This window comes from Agelaius phoeniceus, chromosome Z (assembly GCF_051311805.1).
Source record: "Agelaius phoeniceus isolate bAgePho1 chromosome Z, bAgePho1.hap1, whole genome shotgun sequence".
Taxonomy (NCBI): Eukaryota; Metazoa; Chordata; class Aves; order Passeriformes; family Icteridae; genus Agelaius; species Agelaius phoeniceus.
The window spans coordinates 20,972,357-20,982,135 of record NC_135303.1 but is presented as its reverse complement, the minus strand read 5'-3'; the positions used below and the strand labels follow the sequence as shown (position 1 = coordinate 20,982,135).

Sequence of the window (9,779 nt, the reverse complement as noted above, 5' to 3'; positions counted from 1 at the left end):
CAAGCAACTTTGGTAGGTCATGGAGCATCTCTGGATTGTTGTTTGACTGTTTTGGTTTTGGTTGTATGGTCTGGGAGTGTTGGAAAATCACAGCTCTACAGAGATGGGGCAACTGAGAGGTGTTTTGAAAGATTTTATTTCATTATCAGTGTCATAGAAGAGTGAGACATAAAAGATATAAAACTCAGTGCCATTTTATCAGAAGCCAACCTATTCTCTTGTTACAATGTCTTATAAATGTTTTTCAGCCTATTAACTTTTGCCACATAATGCTGCTAATACTTCTAACACCAATCACCTATTATTATACCCATATGATCTTGTTAAAATGCATCGTTCACAGTTCTAATATTCTAAAATATCTGGTCTTTTTGCAAGGCCAGCTTTTGAAACTTGTTTCTAGTTAAATCTCTCTCTCAATACTATCATCTCTATTCCATGGCCTTCCTAAGTCAGCACACTTTATCTCAGAGTTCGCATACAGATGTACAAGACTGTGTGAGCTTTCCGTCAGGTTTTAAGAATCCTTTACTAATCCATTTCTCACATTGAATGGCTAACAAGAATTACAAATTGGGATCCATTCAATGAGTCTGTCAAGTTGAAATGGCTTGAGACACGTTTTCTAAAGCATCTTTTACTTCATTGGTCAGGTGTGTGGGTGAATTCAGGTCTGTCTCCTTCTAGCTGATTAAATAATGGCGCCAAATCTCCATTTGTCATTCCAAGCAAAGGGCAACCCAACTGACAGTCTCAAGCAACTTTTATAGGTCATAGAGCATCTCTGGATTATTTGATTGTATTGGTTGTGGTTGGATGGTCTGGGAGAGGATATTAAATCCCAAGTATCTCCAAGGCAATGTTTGTTGTATTTTTGCTCTGCAATGGTGAGCCCTGCTTGTTGGACAGCTGTGATAGTAGGTTGTAGTGCAACATCTAGTGTTGATTCAGTTTATGCTGCAATGAAGATGTCGTCCATGTAGCGGTAAATGATAGTTTGCATATGTTCTTTGCAAACAGGCATTAAAACTTTGGCTACAAACCACTGACAGATGGTTGGACAATTTTTCATGCCCTGGCGCAACACTGTCCAGTAGTTTCACTGAAGCAAATCTTGCCGATTGATACTGGGAATGAAGAATGCAAACCGTGGACCATCATCAGGTTGGAGAGGGATATGAAAAAAGTCAATGACAGTCAATTTCCAATCTTTGGGAATCATTGCAGGGGACGGTAAGCCAGGTTGTTAAATGCCTATGTCCTCTATTGCATCATTGATCTTCCATATGTCTTGAAAGAGATGCCACTTGTCACTGTCACACTTTTGGATCACAAAGATGGGTGTGTTCCACGGGCATGGTGGGAGTGATGTGTCATTTTTGGACTTGCTCTTGGACTAGAGACTCGAGCATGACAAGCTTTTCCGCGGGTAGGGGCCATTGATTTATGCATATGGGTTTGTCAGTTTTCCAAGTTAACTTAGGGGTGTCATGCTGCTCAATGCCTCCAATTAAAAACCCATTGCTAGCCTCATCCATTTTGGGGGGTCTTGCTACGAAGGGTCTGGTGGTAGCAATGCAGCCTTTGGGTACCTCAGATTTGATGAGCTGCACACTCTTCAGGCTGTCACTGTTGCCTCCGACCACCAGTAATGTTCCTGGAGCAGGTGTTAGCATCCAATCAGGAGGCCACTGAGATTGTGAAATTACTGTCACATCTGTGCCTGTATCTATGAGTCTTGTGAGGGTGATCTTCTTGTTATTTAGTTTGAGTGTTAATCTAGGCTGACTTTTACTAATTATTTTGGTTGACATCACCAGGGATGATGCGTAGGGAGCAGGATTGCCTGAGCAATTGTTAGTCCTTTGGGGATGAAGCAAGGTGGATCGGGACACATAACCAATACCGCCATTTCTTGTCCAGACATTACAGACAAAACTGGAAGCAGGACAAAAAATACTTCAGTTGTTGACCTGCATTTACCTAGTATTAGGAGTTCTTATAGCCGATCTTTGGGCCCAAGCTGACCGATAGATATAGTTTGGGCCATAACATCTGTTAACATTACTGGCTTGGTACTTGCCACATCCAGTTTGGCACCTGGGGGCATGATTGCCGGGAGTCCTGAAATGGTGCACTGAAGCTCTGGGCCACTTGCCCTTCAATGATGGTAGGCATCAATAGCTGGGTAATTTGTAACATCATGTGGAGTCATCCCATGCTCCAATGGAAGTTTCCTGCTGGTGTCTGTTGTGGGTCCCCTATCTTGGGTGATACTGGCTATTCTTGTAATGTCCTTTACACCCACAGGTGTTAGAAGCAGGTTTTGCTCCTCACTGAGGGCAGTCTTTTATAAAGTATCTGGTTTTCCGCACTCAAAGCACAGTCTTTGGGCTTGACATGAATGTCCTTGTAGGGTGACCTGCATGGTGGCTAAGGCTCTGCAATTCCTTGTCCAATGGCTTGTGCTTGTGAGGCAGTGAAATGCTCTGGTGTCCCAAGGCCGATAGCAAGTCTCGATCATCTGGGTCAAAGATGGTTCTGGCTCAAATGGGAGAGCATGCAATGCCTTTTTGCATTCCGGGGATGCATTTGACACCATCAGCTTCTTTAGAATGATGTCCCTTTCATCGGCAACCTGTTTTTGAGTCTGTCCACAAATTTCAGGTATGGTTCATCAGGCCCTTGTTTTATGTCAGCAAAGTCTAGAATTGGTGTACTACCATCAGGCACCTGAATCAGTGCTTTTCTGGCCATGTTTTAAATGTCCTCTAGCACTTGTCCATGGAGGATTTCAGCTTGGTCCTCACGCTGGCTATATGGTCCTTCTCTTCCTAAGTGGTTGATGGCTAGTAGTGCTCTTGCTAGGTCCCTGGCACAATTACTCAATAGTTGGTTCAATTGTCTCTTCCACCCCCCCTTCCTATAGGGTGTATTCCATGGGGGACAGAATATATAGTCATAGTCATCACATATCACATGTCATGGGGTGTCAAGGCATGTGCAGAGAAGGTAGCCTGCATTAAAATGTTGTGACCCTCTCCCATAGTCTTTGGCCACACTGCATAACTGTCGCTATAGGACACAAAAGAACACACGCTCACACCGTTCTCAAGGTGAAAGAGAAAAAAGGGCCGTTTATTTTCTGACTCCAACATTTATGGTTTTCCAAAAGTGACAGTGGATTGGAGGGTGACAGTGGCACCTCTCCAATGCCACTGGTCAAACCAACAGTCCATCAACTCTCTCCTCCTCCATAAAGGAATGCAAAACAATGAGTTATTTACAGAAAGTGTGTGAGAAAATTCACCACAAGAATGTCAACATCAGAAGGCTTAGAAAATCTTAAAAACTCAGGGTGACATCTCACCCTTTTTCCATTTAAAAAGAAAAAGAAAAGAAAATGAACAATGTAAAAAGGAAAAACATGAACAATGCTCAGTGTCCACTTGCGGACAAAGCATCAGAGCGGTCACTCCCGTCATCTGCATCTGAGTCATCACTCAATGATCCGCCCGCTTGACCCCTTTCAGGTTGGTCACGGTCTCCATCTTGCTCATCGGCTGGATTCTGCCTCTGCAGTCGCAGGTCAGGGCAAACACATTTCGAAGGTACCCAGCGTACCCCAGTATCTGTGGATACACAAGCATACCCGCGCCCTGAAGCGATAAGGTCGTAGGGACCTTCCCACTGTTTGGTGACTAAATTCCGCACCCGAACCTTCGCTCGAGGCTGATGTGCCTCGTCCGCAGCCTGCAACGAGAGATGGTGATTCAAAATGACAGGATTATTTGAGGTCTGTGGCACAGTGAGATGATTGATTGTGTACAAAGCTTTTGCCAACCGACTGTGCGGGGTTTCACCCTGCATTCCCCGTTTTTGTTTTTGAAGAACCTGCTTCAGAGTACCATGAGCGCGTTCTACAATAGCTTGACCAGTCGGGGAACGAGGGATTCCAAACTTGTGCGAAACACCCCACAACTGCAGGAACTGCCGCACCTTTTGTGATGCGTAAGCAGGACCATTGTCGGTTTTCACCGCAGAAGGTATGCCCAAAACGGCAAAGGCTTGCCTCCAGTGGGCAAGGACATTGCGGGCCTTCTCCCCAGTGTGAGCCGAAGCCCACATCGCAGAGGAGAACGTATCCACAGAGACATGCACATACTTGAGCCGGCCAAACTCGGCAACCAGGGTGACATCGGTCTGCCAAAGCTCCAAGGCCTAAGGCCTCTGGGGTTCACCCCTGCCGGCAAAGGCAGGGCAAGTGCATGGCAGTCATCACATGACTCAACAATGTCACGAGCCTCAGTTGGCGTCAGCTGAAACTGCTTCTGCAGGGTATGTGCGTTTTGGTGGAAAAACCCATGCGATGCCTCGGCCTGCGCAAGTGTATCAGGCTGAGGCGCTACCCACGCTGGGTTAGCCAGCTTGTCAGCCCTCACGTTACCTTCCACTATAAAACCCGGCAAAGTGGTGTGACTCCTCACATGCAGAACATAGAATGGATGAACCCGGGCCTGAATGGCACACCACAAGGTCTTCAGTAAGTGAAACAAGGCAGGATTACTGACCTCCTTCAAGACCGAATGACCCAACCGCTGTGCGATGTCAGCCACATAGGCGGAATCTGTGACCAAGTTGAAGGGCTCCTGGGAGAATCTTTCAAATGCCATGACAGCAGCCCTCAGTTCAACCAACTGGGCTGACCCATCCTCGCGGCCTTCCAGAACCTGCCACTCAGATCCATCCCTCCAGGTAACAATGGCCTTCCCAGTCCTCCCTGAACCATCAGTGAAGACAGTGGGTCCTTGCACGGGTTCCTGGCTATTTTTGGGCCGCAAAGAGATTTTTGTGGATTTTGCCATATGCAGTAGCCTATGGCTGGGCAGATGATAAGTGATCTGCCCGGAGAAATTTTCCAGAGCACTCTGCAGGGACACACTGTTTGCAAAGCTCCAGTCAAAATCCTCCCATTGCACCGGGAGTATGATCTTTGCGGGATCCGCACCCATCAATTGCAAACACCGTTGCCGGCATTTGATTATCAAGCGAGCGATCAATTCAAACAACGCAGTTGCCATCTTCTGCGGTTGATGGGGCAGGAAAACCCATTCCAAAATGTGCAAGGAATCAGACCAATTGTCACTCCACTGGCCAATGATACCTGTGGGATATGAATCCAGAGTGGTGACGAACACAGTGACATCAACGGAGGGATCAATGCGATAAACTTGGCAAGCCGAAACAGCTCGCTGAACCACCTCCAACACCTTATGCGCCTCAGGGGTCAGTGTGCGAGGTGATTTTAGATCACCGTCTCCTTTCAACAAATCATACAGAGGAGACAGCTGCGCATCGGTTACTCCCAAATACGGACGCAACCAAGTGATGACACCCACCAATTTCTGAACATCATTCAGTGTCCTCACAGGATGCACAAATTGCACCTCCTGGTGACGGATCGTCCGTTCCAGAATTTTGACCCCCAAATACTTCCAAGGTGGTTGCTGTTGGACCACTCCGGAGCCACCTGCAGTCCCTGAGCATGCAAAGCATCAAGCAACCGAGGCTGAATCCTCAGCAGCTCATCCTGGGTGGACGCGGCCACCAAAATGTCGTCCATATAATGATAAAGACGTGCATCAGGAAACTGCCTGCGAACTCCAGACAAGGCACGGGCCACATACCACTGGCATATGGCCAGAGAATTGCGCATGCCCTGAGGCAATGTCCTCCATTGATACCTCTGTGCAGGCTCAGCCTCGTTAATTGCTGGCACTGAGAAGGCAAACTTCGGTCTGTCATCGGGATGCAAAGGAATTGTAAAGAAACAATCCTTCAGATCCACAATGAGGACTGGCCAGTCTGCAGGAAGCATGGTAGGCGATGGCATGCCCGCCTGCAATGTTCCCATGCTTTCCATCACGGCATTAACCTTTCGGAGGTCTTGCAACAACCTCCATTTCCCAGACTTCTTTTTGATGCAGAAGACAGGGGTGTTCCAGGGGCTGGTGGAAGGCTCCAGATGACCCTGGTCCAACTGCTCCTGCACCAGATTCCAAAGGGCATTCAACTTCTCTTGAGGGAGGGGCCACTGCTTTTCCCATACAGGTTTGTCAACCAGCCACCGTATAGGAGGCGTCGGACACTCTGCGCCCTTCACTGCAGTGGCCCCCATCAAAAATCCGTCCCAATGCGCACCCCCCAAGCAGACAGAACATCCCTCCCCCAAAGGTTGGCAGGAGTAGAAGTAACATGAGGCCTAACCCAGGCCACTTGTCCCTCTGGGTTCGTGACCAACACAGGCCGTTGGCTCACATAACATTGCGCTGTCCCTCCCAGGCCAGCGACAGATGTCCCCACCAGATCCAAGGGCCACTCTGAGGGCCAGGTCACAAGGGAGAGACCCGTGACATCAGCACCGCTGTCGAGAAGCCCACTGACGCGGACTTCTGGCGGCGTTGCACCAGGAACAGACAGGGTGCACAGCATCTCGGGACGGTCCTTGGTCAGGACAGCAGTCCAGTGAACTTGAGGTGGCCCAGTGGAGCCAAAACCGCCAGCTCCACGCGACTGATCAGCTGACCGCTGACCTGCAAACAGAGGACTTGAAAGGCACAAGTTGAGCAAGCCGCATCCCTTTCGGGATCGTCACGGGGGGGGGGGGGGGGGGGGGGGGGTGTGGAGACCATGGCACAAATCTGCCCCGTGAAATCCGCATCGATGAGCCCCAGGTGCACAATGATGCCCTGAAGGGTGGCACTAGACCTCCCCATAAGGAGAGCACTCATGCCCCCACCCAAGGGACCAAAGGCATCCAGGGGAACCTTGCATATCTGAGAAGACTCTAACACAACTGTTGCTGCGGTGCAGACATCCACTCCTGCTGATCCACGGGTGCTGGCTGCAAGCCGGCAAAGGAGACCTCCATCGGCACTGGGGTCTGGAGAGAAGCTTGTGTCCGCACGCGTCCCCCCTGCGCGCTCTGCTTGCCGTTTCCCAAGCCTGGCAAAGCTTGGCCATTAGCATGAACAGTCGCCTTGCACACATCAGACATATGATTTGGCCTACCACACCGACCACACAAGAACATGGGGAACTTCACCTTCTGCGCTTTCTTCCCCTGCTTCTTGCCAGCCTGTGCAATCCCCCGCTGCAGCCGCTTGCCCTGCGGCGCCACCCAAACCGGCTGCACAGTGGCAGCCACGGCAGCCAACTTCCGATCCTGGGGGACGATGTCCGCACAGGCCTCCGCCATCTCAGAGACAGTAGGATCACCAGGCAGAGCCACTAAGACTTTCCTACAAGCAGCATTGCAATTGCACTTGACAAGGTTCGTAATCGTAACGCTCCTTGCCACAGGATCAGGCACCTGCCTCTCCACGGATGCAATCAGCCTTTCCGCAAACGTCATGAAAGGCTCGTCATCCCCCTGGACAATGGTCGGGAACGGCGGCCTCGGAGCAGCCATTTCCAGGGTCTGAACAATCGCAGCCATGCCCAGCGAGTGGCACTGTTCAAGCACAAGGGGATCAAATCCAACCTGCCCTTGAACATTCTCATAAAGCCCTGTTCCCAGCAGCATGTCAGCGACAACCCCACGCCTGGGGTCCTGCGGACCCAGCGTAGCATTCCGTGACACCGCGTGGGCCGCCAACCGAGCCCACTTGGTTTCAAAGACACCATACTGCACAGGGTCAAAAAGAGAACGTGCCACACGACGGAGATCGTAAGGCGTCAGCCTATCTGAATCAACCCTCCGGAGAGTCCGCATAACCTCAGCGGACCCCAAACCATGCTGAGCAACTGCCTCACGGAGCTCCTTCTCCAGCTTATATGAAAGGGGTTCATGGGTGTTATGAGCAACACCCCTGAGCACAGGGAAAACCTGAGGATCCCCTGGCAAAGCCACCGCACCTGACGCTCCCTGGTCCTCAGGCCCAACAGGGGCAAAAGACGAAAATCGCCTGGGAGCCAGGCCAACACCACTCGGCCCTGGGCCCCCCGCAGCACCGGCAGAGCCAAAGGAGCCCGCCCCACGACCCTGCAGGTGCCGCGAGGAAACAGGCTCATTCATCTCGTCAGTCTTGGTTTTCGCCACTCGCCAAAAACGTTCGGGATGCCTGGGACGCACGGTCACCTGACAGGCAGGAAGCGTCCACAAATTCGACGAGGAAGTGCCGTGGCCCCAGGCACCCACCGGCCTCCCGCTGGCCGTGTCAACAGGTGCGCTGAAGGTAAACACCCCAGCGCCCTGTCGTGTTACAGCTCCAGCAGGGGCCGCCCCGGCGGACGCAGGTACCGTCCCGGCCCGCAAATCCGGCGCGGGGCCCCCGACCCCCGACACAGGGGAGGGACGGGACGCCGAGAGAGACGCAGTCCGCGCAGCTGCGTCGCTGCAGGATGGCACCAGAGAGCCCGGCAAGCCCCCTATGAGGGTCCGTCCCAAACCACAAGACGGCCCAGCGGGTACCGCCCCCACCGAGCAGAGAGGGGCGGGCTGCCCGCCCACCGGAGCGGGGCCGGACAGAACGCCGACTGATGCCCCGCCCCCGGCTGCGTCCACCGACTGCACACGCTCAGCGAGCTGCGCCGGCCCAGGGGCAGGTGACATCCCGCCCCCGGGTGCTTCCACCGACTGCGCATGCCCAGCAGGCTGCGCAGTACCAGGGACGGGCGAAGTCTCCCCCCCCGCCGATGAGCCCGGCTCGGAGGTGGGCGACCCCGCCCCCGCCGTGGCCAGGGGGAACTTCGTGGAAACACCGCAATTAGGACACCAGGTCGTGACCGAACCAGACTCAAGCCGAGGCGGAGGCTGGCCCTCAAGAACCAGAAAGGCACAAAGAAAAGGCAGCCCGTCCCCCACCCCACCCCCACGCCGGGCGAAGCAGGACGAGGACGGCCCGCCGAATCCACAGAGCCCGCAGAAACCCACGGGCCTCCGCCCCCCAGCACACCGTCCGGAGGCGGGGAGGGGGACTCCACATCGGACAAAAACTCAACCTCCCCCTCCTCCACGTCCGAGGCAGAAGAGCTTCCCCGGGAACTCCGAGGGGTACAAGAGCCAGACCCCTCCCAAAGCTCCACACATCTCTTCCACTGCACCAGCAGCGGTCCCGCATCTAGCGTGCAATCGTCAAAAAGGGCCTCCATGAGGCGGGTCCCCACACGAGACCACTCCTCCCTAGAGAACACCCTCTCAGGACCCGAAAGAAACCCTCGCTCCCGGGCCCACAGAAACAATCTCTCAAAATCACCCCAGGAAACAGAAATCTGTTTCCACTCCAGGACCCCCCTCCAAAGATCCAAAAGGAGGAGATCCTCCTCAAAACCCACAGCGCTCGCCATTACCCCAAGAACCGCACGCAAAGCACCAAAGAGAGGGGGGGGGAAACCTCACCGCAATCTGCTGCAATACACACGGCAGGGTCACCAAATGTCGCTATAGGACACAAAAGAACACACGCTCACACCGTTCTCAAGGTGAAAGAGAAAAAAGGGCCGTTTATTTTCTGACTCCAACATTTATAGTTTTCCAAAAGTGACAGTGGATTGGAGGGTGACAGTGGCACCTCTCCAATGCCACTGGTCAAACCAACAGTCCATCAACTCTCTCCTCCTCCATAAAGGAATGCAAAACAATGAGTTATTTACAGAAAGTGTGTGAGAAAATTCACCACAAGAATGTCAACATCAGAAGGCTTAGAAAATCTTAAAAACTCAGGGTGACACATAACTCTTTCACCTCCCCATATGCAAGTGGCTTCTATCGCAGTTTG

The 9,779-nt window shown here is 52.2% G+C and overlaps 2 long non-coding RNA genes across 2 annotated transcripts in view; both read right to left on the bottom strand.

Annotated features, from left to right (window-relative positions):
* Positions 1-9,779, bottom strand: part of LOC129132447 (uncharacterized) — a 78,062-nt gene that overhangs the window by 14,162 nt on the left and 54,121 nt on the right. The gene's annotated exons all lie outside the window — the stretch shown is intronic.
* Positions 3,109-9,758, bottom strand: LOC143692212 (uncharacterized). Its single transcript, XR_013180087.1, has 2 exons — positions 9,401-9,758; positions 3,109-3,753 (listed from the first exon to the last, which is right to left on the bottom strand). It is a non-coding gene; the product is annotated as an uncharacterized LOC143692212 (long non-coding RNA).